General features: G+C 38.1%; 1 protein-coding gene across 1 annotated transcript in view; it reads left to right on the forward strand.

Annotated features, from left to right (window-relative positions):
- Positions 1-18,081, forward strand: part of PGM5 (phosphoglucomutase 5) — a 273,115-nt gene that overhangs the window by 99,935 nt on the left and 155,099 nt on the right. The window lies entirely within an intron of this gene.

Consider the following 18,081-nt stretch of genomic DNA (forward strand, 5'->3'; position numbering starts at 1 on the left):
GAGAGAAAGTGAAAAATCATCCCCTCAGGAGGGATGGCCACACCACAGTCCCTTTTCCTCCATTCTCCTCTTGGGATTTTGGGCATGCATGTATATGTGCCAAGCGTGATTTCAAGCTGTGGTGTCTGGGACTTAAATCTCAAAGTTGGCCATGTGGGATCAAGTACTTTATCCTCCATGCCACTTGAGTTCCAGGAGCAAGAGTTTTATGGTGACATTATATTATGTTCAAATGCTAGGTTGTATCCTTATTAGCTCTGTAAAATAGGGATGACACTTCATATGTTTGCTGTGAAAGTGAAATGAAATACCACATAGAAACTGCCTAATAGGAGACCCAGCAGAGGCTCAGACGGTGCCCTGCTCACCTCTCCTGTCTTTTACCTTGTCTTACAAATAGGGAAGTTCAGAGTCTAATGTTTTTGAACAGCCTATATTATAATAAAAGCAGTACATATGCATGGTGGAAAGCTAGAAAACACAACTAAGAAAATGTAAACCTCAGCCCCTCTTCCTTGATTACCTCTTTTAACAGGTACAGATTCCTTACATGATCTCGTTCTATACCTGTTATTAAAACACATAAGACGCTATACATAAAACACAAATATACTATATATATTTATATTATATATAATATAAAACACATAATATACTAAAAAATACTACATATGAGAATACACACACACACACACACACACACACACACATATATATATATATATATACACATACAGGAACATACAATATATTTGTCTTTTATAATATCAAAAAGGGATCAAAAAGTATATCATGCTAATAACCTGCTTTTATCAACGATCTCCCACTTCTTACTAATACATTTTCACGTCATCTGAAAACAAGATCATATCCAAATTTCTTCTGAATGTCCCCAGAATATCTTTTAGGAATGTTTTTACCATCCCAAACCACATACTGTTATGTATGTTTAGTCTTTTTTCGATCTAATAAAATCCTTTCCTTTTCTTTTTTTACTTAATGACCATGATTGGAGACCTGACCTGTTGTCCTGTGGAGTCCCACCTTCTGGGTTGTATAATTGCTTTCTCATGGTATTATTCATTCATTCATGAGATAACATATACAGTGAAATGAGTAAACTTAAGGGTACAACTCAGTAAGATTTGAGAAATATGAACATATGTGCACCTACCACCCAGATTAAGATATAGAACTTTTAGATCAGCAAGTAGCATGGTGATTAAGGCACTGGATCCCATATGGCTAACTCCATGGTTGGAGTTTCAGTCCCAAGGCTTGAAAAATATGCTAGGCACATGTGCATATGTGCTGAAAATCCCAAGAGGAGAATGGAGGAGAAGAGATTGTGCCATGGCTCTCCTCCCTGGGGGTTATTTCTTGCTTTCCTTTTTTTTCAGTCTCTCTGTCTCTCTCCAGTGAGTACACATGCCCTATGGCAAAAGGAAAAAAAAAAAAGAAAAAGAAAAAAGAATATTATGGTGTCCCTGAAAATGATCTAATCCTTCATAAGCAGCCATTGTCATAATTTCTATTGCCATATATATGTACATTTATGTGTTCTTAAAACTTCACATAAATGGAATCATATACTGTGAAATTGTTTGTAATGGGCTTCTTCCCCATTTAATATTTATGATTCATCCACATCCATTGCATGTGTTAGTAGCACATTTTTTTTTTATTATGGTGTTGTATGCTAATGTATGAGTATATTATAATTTATTTCTCAAATACCCACATTTGGGTTGTTCTCAGTTATTAGTTAGGATGAATCATGTTGCTATGATCATTCTTTTGTAAGTTTTTGTGAAAACATCTTCATTACTCCTGGGTAAAATGTCTAGCAGTGAAACACTGGTCATAGTGTAGATATATGTTTAATTTTCCAAGAAACTGCCAAACTGTTTTCCATTTTATATTCTTATTTGCAAAGTGTAAGAGTCCCAGTTGCTTCATATCCTCATCAGCTTTGGTGTAGGCCAGTCTTTTTAATTTTAGTTTTTGTAGAGAGTGCAAAATATTATTTTATTGTGGCTTGGATTTGCATCATACCCAGAACTGGTGATATTGAGCTTCTTTTCATATACTTATTGGTCATTTGTGTAAGTTCTTGTGTCACATATCCCTTCAAAATGTATTTGCTCATTTTAAAAGCTGGGCTAATTATCTTTCTATATTTTGTATAATAAGTCTTTTGCCATATGAATGTAATACAAATATTTTCTCTCTGTATGTTGCTTATCTTTTCATTTTCTTAATAGGTGAGAAAAAAGTTTTCTGTTTTTTGTTTGTTTGTTCACTATTGGGTGTGTGTGAGGGCCAGGGGTGGGGAAGGTGGGGAGTAAAAAATAACCCTTCAGGGGGATGGCCATATCACAATTCCTTCTCCTTTATTCTCCTCTCAAGATTTTGGGCATGTGTGTATATGTACTTAGCATGTTTTCCAAGCCACCAGGTCCAGGAATCCAACTGTGCAGTCAAGCATGTCGGATCCAGCTGCCTTAACCATCATGTCACTTGTCAGGCCCAAGTTTTCTGTTTTGATGTTTAGTTTGTTGCATTTTTCTCTAATTAATCACAAGGCTATTATATACTTTTTTGTCTTCTAAAGAAATCTTTCCTTTCTTTTAAGTCAGAAAGATGTTTCCCCTGTTTTCTTCTAGAATCATTACAGTTTTAACCTTTATGTTTACGATGATTTAATTTTCATGTGTTGTGTGAGGTAAAAGTTCACTTTTTCTCATATCTGATTATTTCAACCCTATTTATTGAAAATAATTTTCTTTCCCGTAAATAGCCTTGGTTTTTTTGTTGAATATCATTTGACTATTGATATTTGAATCTATTTCAGAATTCTGTATTCTGTTCTATCAATCTATTTGTTGATCCTTATACAAATGTCATATTGAAATTAGGTAAATCTTCTACTACGGTTTTCTTGTCAAATTACAATATACATATATCTTTGGTCCTCTGTATTTCTATATATTTTATCAACATGTCAGTTTCTACTCCAGAGCCTGTTAAAATTTTGATTGGGATTATATGGAATCTATTGAGCCACTTGTGGAGAATTGTAATTAAATAATATCAAGTCTTACAATCCATGGATGTGGTATATCTGTTTATGTTTTCTTTAATTTTTTTCTATGTTTTATAGTTTTTAGTATAGAAGTCTCATACAATTTTTGTTAAAATATATTCCTTAATATTTTCTATTATTTTATGCCATGGTAAGTAGAATAGCTTTATAAATTTAATTTTCCAGTTGTTTGCTACTAGTAATTAGAAATACAATGGGGTTTTTGAAATTGACCTTGTATTCTATTACCAGAGGGGAAAAGAATCACATTCTTTTTGGATGCTTCCCACTTTACCTGTGCCCCTCAGAGGATACTGACATCAAGTGCATGATAGTGAATCAAATTAGTTTAAAATTCTTGGCTAGTGGCACCAAAGAATAGGAGTGTGATTCCATGTTATTTTCCATTTATCTTTGCTTATATCCTTTATTTAAAAAATATGCAGTAAAACTGTAGAAAACAAAGCAAGAATGGGACCATCTCTAGAAAGTGTATACGATCCTGAGTGTTATGTAGATTAATATTATGGAAGTATTTAATAACAACATTTTATACTTACATAAAATTTCATAATCTAAAAAGAAATTTCATACATAAAATTTCATAATCTAAAAAGAAATTTCATACATAAAATTTCATAATCTAAAAAGAAATTTCATAATACATTGCATAATTTAGAAATTTCTTTTCACTTGATCTTTTTAAGCATTTAGTGAAGTTCGTGAGGGACATTACTCTCCCCATATTAAATATTGGGTCATCAGAAAAAGTCATGATGCATTTTTGCATAAAAAAACATAGAAAAATATGTCATGACTTTTCCAGCGACTCAATATATGAACTAATGATCAGAGAGGTTAAATGATTTGTACCGGTCAGGGAGCTAACTGGAAATTGATTGGGGATTTGAAACAGGTCTTCTGATATAGTTTATACTTTGTCTGTTCTGTAATTACAATTGGGTCGGTAGGATCCCTGAGAAATCAGTTGAGAATCTTGCCCGACTCTTGTGGGGTAACCAGCAACTTCACAAGCCATGAGTAGGAGAGGCTGGTTTCATTCTGACAACAAAAACCATTTGTCCTCTTTTCTTGTGGAAATTTCCCAGTAGTTCTTGATTTCACTTTATCCCCCCTTCCCAATAAATCTCTGTTTTAGTCAGAAAACCAGAGGCCTTGCTTAGAAATTTCACAAAGGACCTGTTCTGATATGTAAGTGACCATTGAAAAGGATTATTCATGCTTGCTGGTTGGGATTCAGAATTCTGTGAGGCTCTGACGTGGTGATTTGTTTTGGGTATTTGATCTGTTGTGTAGTTCCCAGGTGGATTCTCATGATGGACACTTTATAAGCATCTTTTTTCCAAACAACTGCGGTCTCACACTTTTGATCTTGACATTGGCTTCCTATATAACTTATTATTTAAAAATTTTTAATTAATAAAATCATAGGAATGTGCCCATAAATGCCAGGCTCTGAAGAATAACAACTTAGTGGATGAGACACATTAGACCATACACTTGCCTAAACTTCTGGGTTTCCAGAATAAGGAGGAGCCTGCAACCTTGAAACTGATGAATAATTCAGACAAACCTTCACTGTTCACAGATAATAGTTGTTCCCTGTGGGAATACTTTCAGTGTCTTTAGTTTCTACACTCACAGTGTCACTAAAACAAGGATTCCACTCAGCCTTGAAAATGGCATTCTTTTGGGTTTTGTCATTTTTAATGTGTCTGAGTTGTGGTTGCAGATGAGTCTGTTGCTGAAAACATTTGGGTTCAAATGACTTGAGAAGTAAAGCACATTCAAAGTATATTTGTGGCCTGAGGTCCGTCTCCACCCCACACGGAGGTATTAAATAATTGTCTGTGTCATCATCCTTCAATAATATTTATGAAGCGCCCATCTGTGCTTGGGGCTGTGCCGAATGCTGTACAAAACAAGGCAAACCACACGCAGGCTTGGGCCCTCCTCACTAGAGTTATTTACAGTCTTCAACCAGGCCAGTATCCTTGAATACAGCCAAAGGAGCCAGACCCAAGAAGTATGTTTTGAATACAAGGAAGGCCGTATAAGGTCCACCACCCATAAACATGGTGGTGAAGAGAACTGGTGCCCTTCTGTCCTCTGTTTTCTCTCTATAGAACCTCTTTTGTCACTATTTTTTCATTGAAGATGGGAAAACTTCAAAAAGTTTGTAGAAAGTAGTAGTTTAGGGATTGAACAGTGGTATGGCAGTAAAACACATGCTCTGTGAAGCTGACTCTCATGGAATGGTTCTGGGTTCATGTCTGGGCACCTCCCTGAGTATTCCAGGCATGCACATGTCCATAATCCAGGATTGGAAACAGTTGGTGGTAGATTGTGGAGACAAGATCCTGCTGGGTCTCTTTGTCTCTCTCTGTCACCTATCTCTCTTTCTCCCTCATCATGCAATAAATAAAGAAATGAAATACATGTTTATTTTGGTAAAACATTTTGAAATCTATGCATAGTTTTTTCATAATACACATTTTTCATGAATGTGTATTTTTGATGACCCTCTCATATTTATTAAAAAGTTTCCATTGCCTTAGACATGGTCCCATGCCACAGTGGAACTTTTAGTTAAATGGGGAAGACAATAAACAACAAGTAAACCAAAACTATGATAATGTAACTTGTAGCACAGGCTGGGGACAATGAATTTGGGTGCAGTAATTGGTGGGTATCAAACATCCTGCTGAGCTACGGTAACTAAGGAGGAACTCTCAGGAGGTTATAGTTAGGGCCCACAGATCAGAAACATGGAGCTGGAACTGGATTTGATGTTAGGGTTAGCAATGGCCCATACCACATATGAAAATACTTAATTCTCAGAATGTAGTCTACAGCTAGCTGTTGCCAATCCCCAATCTAAAATATGTACCATAGCTTTATCTTGAACACACTCAGCTGGTCATTGGAATCCAGACAGTGTTAATCCTGCAAGTATGCCAGTATCTACTGATCTATGGTGACTTTGGTTCTGACCACATCCTTTAGATCTGTGTTATTTCATCTCCCAGATCAGTCATGATAGATGACAGTAATGGGAGATAATGGGAGAGAGAGTGATGTGAGCTAATATCTGCTTACCCAGTCTCTCATATATTGTTTCTGCTGCAGAATGATGGGGGTTATTTTGCCTCAGCACATAAGTATGTTCGAGGGTCTCTTATATTAAAGCAATAGAAAAAAATAAAAAAGCCCTTTATTAAGTAGTTATTGCTGCACAACTCTTCATAGCTGATTCAGTTAGGATCAAGGAAAGAAAAAGATGGCATTCTCAAAAGGGAATTACTAAAGTGAATTTAGGAATAGTAATTTAATAGCCTCGTTCATAGAGGTCTGAGGAAGTTAAGAAAACCAAAAGAGTCAAGAAGAAATGGAGAGGTATCCTAGGACTATCAATATGAGGAAGCTATTAATACCCTTGGGACTGAAGTAACTGTAGCCTGGTTAGGTTTCTGGTTATGAAAGATGGGCTGTCAGACAGGAATCAAACTTATCAGGGAGAAAGGTATGCCTCAACTTCTCTCTTTTCTCACTCTGCAATCTCCTGGTTGTTGCCTCCTATTAGCCAAAACTAGCTGGAAGCCAGAGGGTAGCCTGTGGAGTTCAGCCTCCTAGGAAGAGAGCAGGGCATTGAATGAAATGGGGACACCAGGGAGGGAAGGAGGCAAGCAGAGAACAACCAGCATGACTGGCATAATGGCCGATCCTTACTGTAATCTCTACTAGCTCTCTCCTAGTCTTCTCCTTGTCCTTCTTTTTGGATGTAGAAAATTGTGTTAATCATTGGACACTCCTTTTAAAATTGTTCTAATGGAACAACATATTATAAAATTAAAGTGTTTCCTATTATATTATAAAATAAAAGTGTTTCTTTTTTCTTTGATTTCCCTACCATAGACAACCACAAAAATGTGTTTATTTGGCATTCTTTTGTTTGCATATGCTGTTCTATTTGCATACATTTTAAATTATTATGAAGTAGTACTATGTAATAGATTGTATTTGATTTTTTTCCTTTTTCCATCAATGATTATGCTTTAGGATCCTCTCAGCAGTCGTGTGTGCATCGAGGGCATTGCTGCCAACTGCTGCGTGGTAGCTACTGGTGTGTATCCATGACATTTTGTCTCTTGATTCTCTCTCAGCTTTGAACACTCAGATTGCTGTCCCTTTCTGCCACATAGGCTGCTGTAGATGTGTATGAGAATTTCTTCCAGATGTGTACTCAGGAGCAGAATCATTGAGTCAGAGGAGAGAGACTTAATTTAATCAATTTAAATTAAATTAAATTGGATTAAATTAAATGTTGACCAGTCTGGTAGATTACACCCTAGAATGCCTTGCCTAATCTTCTTCCTTCCACTAGTTCTTGAGTTCTTGTATCTTAAAATTTAGGTAAACACCTGATGTTGTGTAGCTTTCTCATTTTTTTTTCCTAGTAGAATAGATGTAAAGCAATATACCATTGATAATTTTTCTTTCTTATATTGCTTATTAGTTTGAACATCTCTTCACATGCTTAAGCGATTTGGGGGTTTTCTTTTCTATTAATAATTGCCTGTTCTTCTCCTTTGTCCATTTTTCTTTTTTTCATTATTATTATTTATATATTTAATTGTTATACATCATTTAGTTTTAAAAGAGATTTTATTCAACATGATATGCACCACACAGCAGGCGAGTGGAGAATACTATGCATGACATCACCAACAGGCAACAAACCGTATCTGTGTCCCACAAATGTCTTACTACATTTTTTCCCAAATTTCCTTCCTGCACAAACTTTCCCTCTCCCGCTCTCCTTCCACTTTGTTCCCAGTGTCCATAACAAATTTCAATGCTTTTATGTCCTCCAGTCTTTCAGTCTCTACCATAGAGTATAGACAGTCAGTATATGTTAAATGGAGATATACAATGTCTCTGTTTCATAGCCTGACTTGCTTCGCTCAGTAATAAATCATCCATGTTTGTCCACTTCCTATCACATGTCAAGGTCTTGTTTTTTACAGTTGAATAGTATTACATGGGGTATATGTGCCACACTTTTTCAATTCATTCATCTGTCTGTGGACATTTGGGTTGATTCCATGTCTTAGCAATCATGAGTAATGTCACAATAAATATAGATGTGCAAGCACTTTTCTGACTGAGCATTCTCCTGTCCTATGGGTAGATACCCAGGAGTGGAATTGCTGGATCATATGGTAGTTCTATTTGAAGGTCTTTGAGGAACCTCCATATTGTTCTCCACAGTGGCTGGACCAGTTTACATTCCCACCAACAATGTAGGAGAGTTCCCCTTCCACCACATCTCCTCCAGCACTTACTGTTTTTGTTTTGTTTTGTTGTTTAATTTTTGCCATTCTGGATAGGGTTAGGTGGTATCTCATTGTGGTTTTGATCTGTATCTTGCTTATGATGAGGGATGTTGAGCATTTTTTCATATGCATTTTGGCCGTTCATATCTTTTCCTTAGAGAATTATTTATTCAGCTCATTTCCCTATCTTTTAATTGGGTTAGTCTTCTTCTTCTGGAGAAGCCGCTTGAGTTCCCTGTATATTCTGGTTATTAGTCCCTTATCTCAGGCATAGTTAACAAAAATTTTCTCTCACTCTGAGAGTTTTTGATTCATACTAATTTCTGTGTACTTGGCTGTGCAGAAACTTCTTAATCTGATGTAATCTCACCTATTTTGGAGATTATTGCCTGTGCTTTGGAGATCTTGATTAAGAAGTCTTTGCCTACCCAGTGTCTCCCAGAGTTTCCCCAGTGTTTTCCACCAGTAGTTTTATAGTTCATGGTTTTAGGCCTAGATCTTTGATCCACTTTGAGTTGATTTTAGTTAATGGTGACAGATAGGGGTTCAGATTCATCTTTTTGCAGGTGAATACCCTGTTTTTCCAGCACCATTTGCTAAAGAGGTTTTCCTTTTCCCACTGTATTGACTGGTACCCTTTGTCAAAGATTGGTTGGCTCTATGTTTTCAGGTTTATTTCTGAGGTCTCTACTCTGTTCCATTGGTCTTTGTGTCTGTTTTAGTGCCAATATCATGCTATCTTGATTTTCACAGCTTTGTAATATATTTTGGAAGAGAGATGCCACCCACTCTACTCTTGTGCGGGATGGCTTTGGCAATACGTGTTTTTTTATGATTCCAGAAAAATTCTTTGATTCTCTTTTCTAGATCTGTGAAGAATGTCTCTTGTAATTTTATAGGGATTGCATTAAATATGTAGATTAATTTGGGTAGGATTTTCATTTTGATTATATTAATTCACCCAATCCAGAAACATGGGATGTCCTTCATCTTTTTTGTGTCCTTTTCAATTAAAAAAATATTTTCATAGTTTTCCTTATAGAGGTCCTTAACTTCCTTGGTTAGTTTTATTCCTAGGTACCTTATATTTTTTCTGACTATGGTAAATGGGATTATTTTCTTCCGTTCTGTCTCTGTTTGTTATTGTGTATTGAAATGCTATAGATTTTTGTAAGTTTTCTTTTTTTCCCCTGCCACTTTACTGTATGCATTTATTACTTTCAGAAGTTTTTTTGTGGATACTATTGGATCTCCTATGTACACAATCATGTCATCTGCAAACAGAGATCCTTTGTCCATTTTTCTATTTACGTGGCTTCTCTTTCTCCTCATCTTAGTTCTCTTCCCCCCTCTCCTTTCCCCTTCTCATCTCTTCCTTCCTTTTCCTCCTCCTTTCTGATGGATTAGAAGTTCCTTATAACAATGTAATTTAGGTATTAGACCCTTCTCAGTCTCAGGCTCTTCTAATTTTCATCTTTTTTTGTTAGATAAAATTTTGCCTCTGGGGGCTGGCAGGTGGCATCATGGTTAAGGGCCCTGGATTCCCACGTGGCCGACTGTGTTTCAAGTCTCAGACCTGGCAGCTTGCTTTCTCACTCCCCCGCCTCCTGTCACTCTCTGGTCAAATTTAAATAAACAAATAAATAAAGTTAATTAAAATAATTCTTAAATTTTTAAAATTAAAATGTTGCCCCTGATCTATATCTAAACTGATATCCATAGACATATTGGTTATAGACAACTCAAATTTACCATGTTAAGTAGCAACTTTTCTGATTTTTCATAAAGTTTTTTAATTTTGTGTTTACTATCTGGGTAATCACCTAACATCCAAATAATATGTCTTTAAATAATTCTAGACTTCTAATTATCCCTCATTCCCAGTGTACCACTGGTTACTGGATTTTGTTTTGAAAATCTTCAGCTGTTTCTGAACTATTCTTTCCTCTCTATGTCTACTTTTACTTTCCTATTTCAGGTTCTCATGATCTTTTGCTTAGACCATTGCATAGTTAATGAACCAATCTCCTTCCCTCCAGACCTCCTCTTCTTCATTCCATATTCTGGACTCCTCCAAGGGCAATTGTTCTAAGGCACAAATTCATGCATCTCCCTCCCTTGCTTAGAATTGGTGGCTTTGAATTCCCGCAGAAGGAAATCCCATCTTCTGGTTTTACAATCATGCATAACCTCCTGATGGTGAATATCCTCCTGTCCACATTTTTACCCTGCAATCTGTACATGTCATACTGCTTATAGTTTTCCAGTTTGCAGTCTTCTCCCCCTTCTGAGCCTTTGTATGTGTTTCTCTCCTTGAAATGTGCTCCCTTTCCCCAACCCCGTCTTTGTTGTTCTTCCTTATCTTTCTTTTTTTTTTTTTTTTTTTTTTTTTTTTTTTTTTTTTTTTTTTTTTTTTTTTTTTTTTTTTTTTTTTTTTTTTTTTTTACTAGTTCACAGTAGCCATGTGGAACCTTATCCTGAAGGCCCGTGGCTTCTTCTGCCGCTAGCTCTTTTGTTGGAGGCTGAATTATTAGTAGAAAGTCTTCATTCCCTTAAAAATCTAGTTCACAGTAGCCATGTGGAACCTTATCCTGAAGGCCCGTGGCTTCTTCTGCCGCTAGCTCTTTTGTTGGAGGCTGAATTATTAGTAGAAAGTCTTCATTCCCTTAAAAATCTAGTTCACAGTAGCCATGTGGAACCTTATCCTGAAGGCCCGTGGCTTCTTCTGCCGCTAGCTCTTTTGTTGGAGGCTGAATTATTAGTAGAAAGTCTTCATTCCCTTAAAAATCTAGTTCACAGTAGCCATGTGGAACCTTATCCTGAAGGCCCGTGGCTTCTTCTGCCGCTAGCTCTTTTGTTGGAGGCTGAATTATTAGTAGAAAGTCTTCATTCCCTTAAAAATCTAGTTCACAGTAGCCATGTGGAACCTTATCCTGAAGGCCCGTGGCTTCTTCTGCCTGGATGGGAGGAGCAGAGCGAAAATTAACAAGAAGGAAGGCGGAGCTAAGGGCCAGAGAAAAACTGGGCCTCTTTTTAAAAAAAAAAAGGAGTAAAAAGGAAATATTACCAAAAAAAAAAGGGAAGATAGAAGCAGGGAGAGACAGGAACTGAGAGACCGAGAGAGAAGGCTGGGGGCGCAGAGGGGGGCTCCCTACCGCTAGCTCTTTTGTTGGAGGCTGAATTATTAGTAGAAAGTCTTCATTCCCTTAAAAATCTAGTTCACAGTAGCCATGTGGAACCTTATCCTGAAGGCCCGTGGCTTCTTCTGCCGCTAGCTCTTTTGTTGGAGGCTGAATTATTAGTAGAAAGTCTTCATTCCCTTAAAAATCTAGTTCACAGTAGCCATGTGGAACCTTATCCTGAAGGCCCGTGGCTTCTTCTGCCGCTAGCTCTTTTGTTGGAGGCTGAATTATTAGTAGAAAGTCTTCATTCCCTTAAAAATCTAGTTCACAGTAGCCATGTGGAACCTTATCCTGAAGGCCCGTGGCTTCTTCTGCCGCTAGCTCTTTTGTTGGAGGCTGAATTATTAGTAGAAAGTCTTCATTCCCTTAAAAATCTAGTTCACAGTAGCCATGTGGAACCTTATCCTGAAGGCCCGTGGCTTCTTCTGCCGCTAGCTCTTTTGTTGGAGGCTGAATTATTAGTAGAAAGTCTTCATTCCCTTAAAAATCTAGTTCACAGTAGCCATGTGGAACCTTATCCTGAAGGCCCGTGGCTTCTTCTGCCTGGATGGGAGGAGCAGAGCGAAAATTAACAAGAAGGAAGGCGGAGCTAAGGGCCAGAGAAAAACTGGGCCTCTTTTTAAAAAAAAAAAGGAGTAAAAAGGAAATATTACCAAAAAAAAAAGGGAAGATAGAAGCAGGGAGAGACAGGAACTGAGAGACCGAGAGAGAAGGCTGGGGGCGCAGAGGGGGGCTCCCTACCGCTAGCTCTTTTGTTGGAGGCTGAATTATTAGTAGAAAGTCTTCATTCCCTTAAAAATCTAGTTCACAGTAGCCATGTGGAACCTTATCCTGAAGGCCCGTGGCTTCTTCTGCCGCTAGCTCTTTTGTTGGAGGCTGAATTATTAGTAGAAAGTCTTCATTCCCTTAAAAATCTAGTTCACAGTAGCCATGTGGAACCTTATCCTGAAGGCCCGTGGCTTCTTCTGCCGCTAGCTCTTTTGTTGGAGGCTGAATTATTAGTAGAAAGTCTTCATTCCCTTAAAAATCTAGTTCACAGTAGCCATGTGGAACCTTATCCTGAAGGCCCGTGGCTTCTTCTGCCGCTAGCTCTTTTGTTGGAGGCTGAATTATTAGTAGAAAGTCTTCATTCCCTTAAAAATCTAGTTCACAGTAGCCATGTGGAACCTTATCCTGAAGGCCCGTGGCTTCTTCTGCCGCTAGCTCTTTTGTTGGAGGCTGAATTATTAGTAGAAAGTCTTCATTCCCTTAAAAATCTAGTTCACAGTAGCCATGTGGAACCTTATCCTGAAGGCCCGTGGCTTCTTCTGCCTGGATGGGAGGAGCAGAGCGAAAATTAACAAGAAGGAAGGCGGAGCTAAGGGCCAGAGAAAAACTGGGCCTCTTTTTAAAAAAAAAAAGGAGTAAAAAGGAAATATTACCAAAAAAAAAAGGGAAGATAGAAGCAGGGAGAGACAGGAACTGAGAGACCGAGAGAGAAGGCTGGGGGCGCAGAGGGGGGCTCCCTACCGCTAGCTCTTTTGTTGGAGGCTGAATTATTAGTAGAAAGTCTTCATTCCCTTAAAAATCTAGTTCACAGTAGCCATGTGGAACCTTATCCTGAAGGCCCGTGGCTTCTTCTGCCGCTAGCTCTTTTGTTGGAGGCTGAATTATTAGTAGAAAGTCTTCATTCCCTTAAAAATCTAGTTCACAGTAGCCATGTGGAACCTTATCCTGAAGGCCCGTGGCTTCTTCTGCCGCTAGCTCTTTTGTTGGAGGCTGAATTATTAGTAGAAAGTCTTCATTCCCTTAAAAATCTAGTTCACAGTAGCCATGTGGAACCTTATCCTGAAGGCCCGTGGCTTCTTCTGCCGCTAGCTCTTTTGTTGGAGGCTGAATTATTAGTAGAAAGTCTTCATTCCCTTAAAAATCTAGTTCACAGTAGCCATGTGGAACCTTATCCTGAAGGCCCGTGGCTTCTTCTGCCGCTAGCTCTTTTGTTGGAGGCTGAATTATTAGTAGAAAGTCTTCATTCCCTTAAAAATCTAGTTCACAGTAGCCATGTGGAACCTTATCCTGAAGGCCCGTGGCTTCTTCTGCCTGGATGGGAGGAGCAGAGCGAAAATTAACAAGAAGGAAGGCGGAGCTAAGGGCCAGAGAAAAACTGGGCCTCTTTTTAAAAAAAAAAAGGAGTAAAAAGGAAATATTACCAAAAAAAAAAGGGAAGATAGAAGCAGGGAGAGACAGGAACTGAGAGACCGAGAGAGAAGGCTGGGGGCGCAGAGGGGGGCTCCCTACCGCTAGCTCTTTTGTTGGAGGCTGAATTATTAGTAGAAAGTCTTCATTCCCTTAAAAATCTAGTTCACAGTAGCCATGTGGAACCTTATCCTGAAGGCCCGTGGCTTCTTCTGCCGCTAGCTCTTTTGTTGGAGGCTGAATTATTAGTAGAAAGTCTTCATTCCCTTAAAAATCTAGTTCACAGTAGCCATGTGGAACCTTATCCTGAAGGCCCGTGGCTTCTTCTGCCGCTAGCTCTTTTGTTGGAGGCTGAATTATTAGTAGAAAGTCTTCATTCCCTTAAAAATCTAGTTCACAGTAGCCATGTGGAACCTTATCCTGAAGGCCCGTGGCTTCTTCTCTTCTTCCTTATCTTTCAAGGCTTGAGTCAGGTATCACCTTCTTGGAAATCCTCCTTTGATATCGTGTTCCCTTGACCCCTAAGCAGCATGTGGAACTTGCTCTTCATGGATCTCTTTAGCATAAAACTATCATGGGCATTGAAAACAGTTATGGATCTGTTTCCCCAGTGTGCTGTGAGCTCCCCAAAGGCAAAGGTTTTATTTGGCAAAGCTATCACTTCATTTAAAGGGAAATATACCTAAATGATAAAAAAGAAATGAATGATGAACAATTACCCAGTCTTTTTTTTTGGGGGGGGAGGGGTGTAATAAAACCATACCTGGGGCCAGTCCATGGCCTGGAGGTTGAGGCAGCTGTATTCCATTTGGCGAAATGCATGTTTGAGTCCTGGACCCAGAGTTTTAAAAACATAACGGGCACACGTGCATACATGTCCCAAATCCCAAAAAAGTAATGGAAGAGAAAGGATTGCTGTATGACCATGCCCCATGGGAGCGATACTTTAAAAAATCCATACCTGATCTGTGGTTTTTATTTATATTTAGGCAAGTTTGCAGTGAGTTGTATTTTTGTAATGATATATGGGTAAAGCACTTAGTACATATAACTTAATCAAGATGAGATAAAAGGAAGCAACCACAAAGCCATTTTTTCCCTTGAGAATAACTAAAATCCACCACAACCTGAACTTAAGTTCAGGGTTGTTTATTTCTTGCTCTGGTAACTAGGATGAGGAATGCATTCATTCCTGGGACACATACAGCATTCCTAACGTTACCTTCCTCCAGGGTTTTTGTGTTTACCTACTGGAAAGGATGCTGAGAATGGCTCAGGTCTGTTATTCAATATTTCCAATTGTTGATGTCTGATGAGAAAGTGATCTACTGCCCCCAGTTAGTAGAGATCATTTACGTATTTACTGGCTAGAATTAGAAGGGTAAATGAACGTTTAAGACTAGAAACTGTGGGAGCTTTGGAGATACTGGATAAACCATCTTTTGTTTAATTTTTCAGAGCTGTCTTAGGTTTCTTCTATCTAAACTAGTCAGGTCAACACTTGAAGGAACATTAAATTACCTGAGTTTCAAGATATATAGGGAGTCTTCAAAAAGTTAATGAAAAATGCTTATTATGAAACAAACTATACACGGATTTCAATTTGTTTTGCACCAAAAAAGTTTATTTGTAATTTAATGCAATTTTCCACAAACTTTTTGAAATCCCTTGTATGGTCCTTATCAACTTCCAATTTGAATGGAAAGATGAACCACTTTTAGAAGTCAGTTTTCTCTGTCCTGCTCCATTTTCAAGGACTTTTGGTCACTCTAATTCTGTCTCTGGAAGGGCAGTGTATGTTAACATCCTATTTCAGTCCTTCCACTGAGCTGGCTCTCCTTGGCCTTTGGTAAGTCTCTTTGACCATCAGTGGATTCATCAATGAAGGAAGCTCCATAGCATCACCCTGTATGATTGAGAGCTGGAGGCCACTGTAAGCAGGAGTTTCAATGCCGTCCAGTCTAGAGCATGTAACTAAGTGATATGTCATTGCTCTCCATAAGAACATTGACATCATGACCTGCCTTTATCATCTCAATGTTGGCTTTTGGAGGATATGTGTGGTTAAATAACCTCTTTCCTTTATTCCTTTTGATTTTAGATATTTGTCCAATTTAAAATCAGTTCCATTGGCTACATCAAAGAGGTATGAAGCTACTTTTTGGGCTAGTAAAAATATTCTGTATCTTGATGATGTTGATAGTTATGATGATAGTTACGTATACATTTCTTAAGACTCCTAGAACTATACACTTTAAAAAAAAATTTGCTGGATGGTATGTGTGCTCACCAGGGAGAGACAGAGTGACAGAAAAAGAAGGAGAGGAAGAAATCATCTCTCATGGAAGATGGTCAAACCACACTCCCTTCTCCTACATTTCTCCATCCTTTTGGGATTCTGGGTATGCACATACATACACTCAGGATGTTTTTCAAATTGCCAGATCTGGGACTTGAACTGTGCAGTAAGTCATTTGGAGTCCTACTTTTGTAACCACCAGGTCACAGGCAGGGTCACGTGGAACTACGTACTTACAAGTGGTAAAAAAATGATAAATTTTGTTTTATTTAAATTATACATCGATATAAAGAATCAAACCTAATTTATTTAAAAAATAAAACAAAGTACCTCTCCTGGGTCATTCTTTATGACCAGGGTCATGAATCATCACTCTCTTTGAATGACTCTAGTTTCCATCATAGAGGTTTGCATTTACTCAACTGCTAATAAACATTGACTGGGTTCAGGTTAGTCAAGTGGTTTCAGAATTACTGTCCACTGCTTTCCTCTTTGAGGTGAACAAGAATCTAAAGACTCTCATGTTCTTTGGAAAAATCCTAACTTATGCTTAGAGTTGAAGGTGCTAAGATTGCATGATCATTACTTAAATTTTTCCACAGTATGAAAGGTACACAGAAGAGGTTAGCCCAGCCTAACTCTGAGCCATATTTTTTGTCGAGCTGCCAGAGAAGATTGGCACTTGACAATGCATTTTTGTAAAATATGTTTTTTATTTAACTTTATTTATGTATTTTAATTTTGACCAGTGAGGGACAGAGAGAGAGAGAGAGAGAGAGAGCTGCCAGAAGTCCGGGACACAAACCATGGTCGGTCATAAGGGAGTCCAGTGCTCTTAACCACCATGCCACCTGCCAGCCATGACAATGCTTTTTAAATGAAGAATAATGACAAGTCATCTTATGGCTAAGATACTTCTGAAGTGAAAGTACATTGCATTTTTTTGTGTATGCTTCATATTTTGAAATGGACTTTGTAACTCTTACTAAAAAATAAAAGTTTAAAAAAAGATTATTATTTTATTTTTAACTTTCAATCACTGCGTTTCATTACAACATATCAAGTCAATATCTGATCTTGAATATACTGTATATTGGTTCAATCAAAGATATTACCATACATATTATCATCAGGAGATAATTTGCCATTTTTTGGTCCCTTAAATGTTTTTCTTCTTTCTTTTTCCCCTTGACTCCCTTCCTCTTACTCTCTGCCATTTCCCACCGTCCTCCTACACTGTCATTGGTATCCACAGTTGCTCTCCATGTCTTTATACATCTCTTTCCATTTCTGCCAAAGAGTACAGGCATTTAGTAAATATTGAGTGTGGACGTGTAATGCCTCTCTTTAATAGTCTGATTTGCTTTGCTTAGCAGTAAATCTTCCATATTCATCCACTTTCTATCAACTGCCAGGGCCTTCTTTTTTTATAACTGAGTAGTATTCCATAGTGTATATGTGCTGTACTTTTTGAATCCATTCATCCGTTTGTGGACATTTGGGTTGGTTCCATGTCTTAGCAATTGTAAATAATGCCACAATAAACACGAATGTGCAAGTATTTTTCCAACTGAGGACATTCCTATTCTTTGGATAGATATGCATATGAAAAAAAATGGATTCTAAACTACAACTTCAGGATAGTGTTAAGCTATCTAACTGTTCACATTTGTGCTGAATATCATTGATTTCACTTTACCCATTAGGCTGAGGGAAGAATGATATCAAAGGGTGAATCAAGAAGCTGCCTGGGGAACCAGCAGTTAACGTAATGGCTATGTTGTTGGATTCCCACGTAGTCGACCGCGGTTCGTGTCCTGGACCCGGTGACTTAGAACTCACACCGGGTGCGTGTGCGTGCATGCCCAAGATCCCGAGAGGAGAATGGAGGAGAAGGGATTGCGGCGTGACCATCCCCCCTGGGGGGTGATTTCTCGCTTTCTGTCTCTCTGTCTGTCTGGCGAGCACACGCGCCCTATAGCG

Source organism: Tupaia chinensis, unplaced genomic scaffold, assembly GCF_000334495.1.
Source record: "Tupaia chinensis unplaced genomic scaffold, TupChi_1.0 Scaffold000354_1, whole genome shotgun sequence".
Classification (NCBI taxonomy): domain Eukaryota; kingdom Metazoa; phylum Chordata; class Mammalia; order Scandentia; family Tupaiidae; genus Tupaia; species Tupaia belangeri.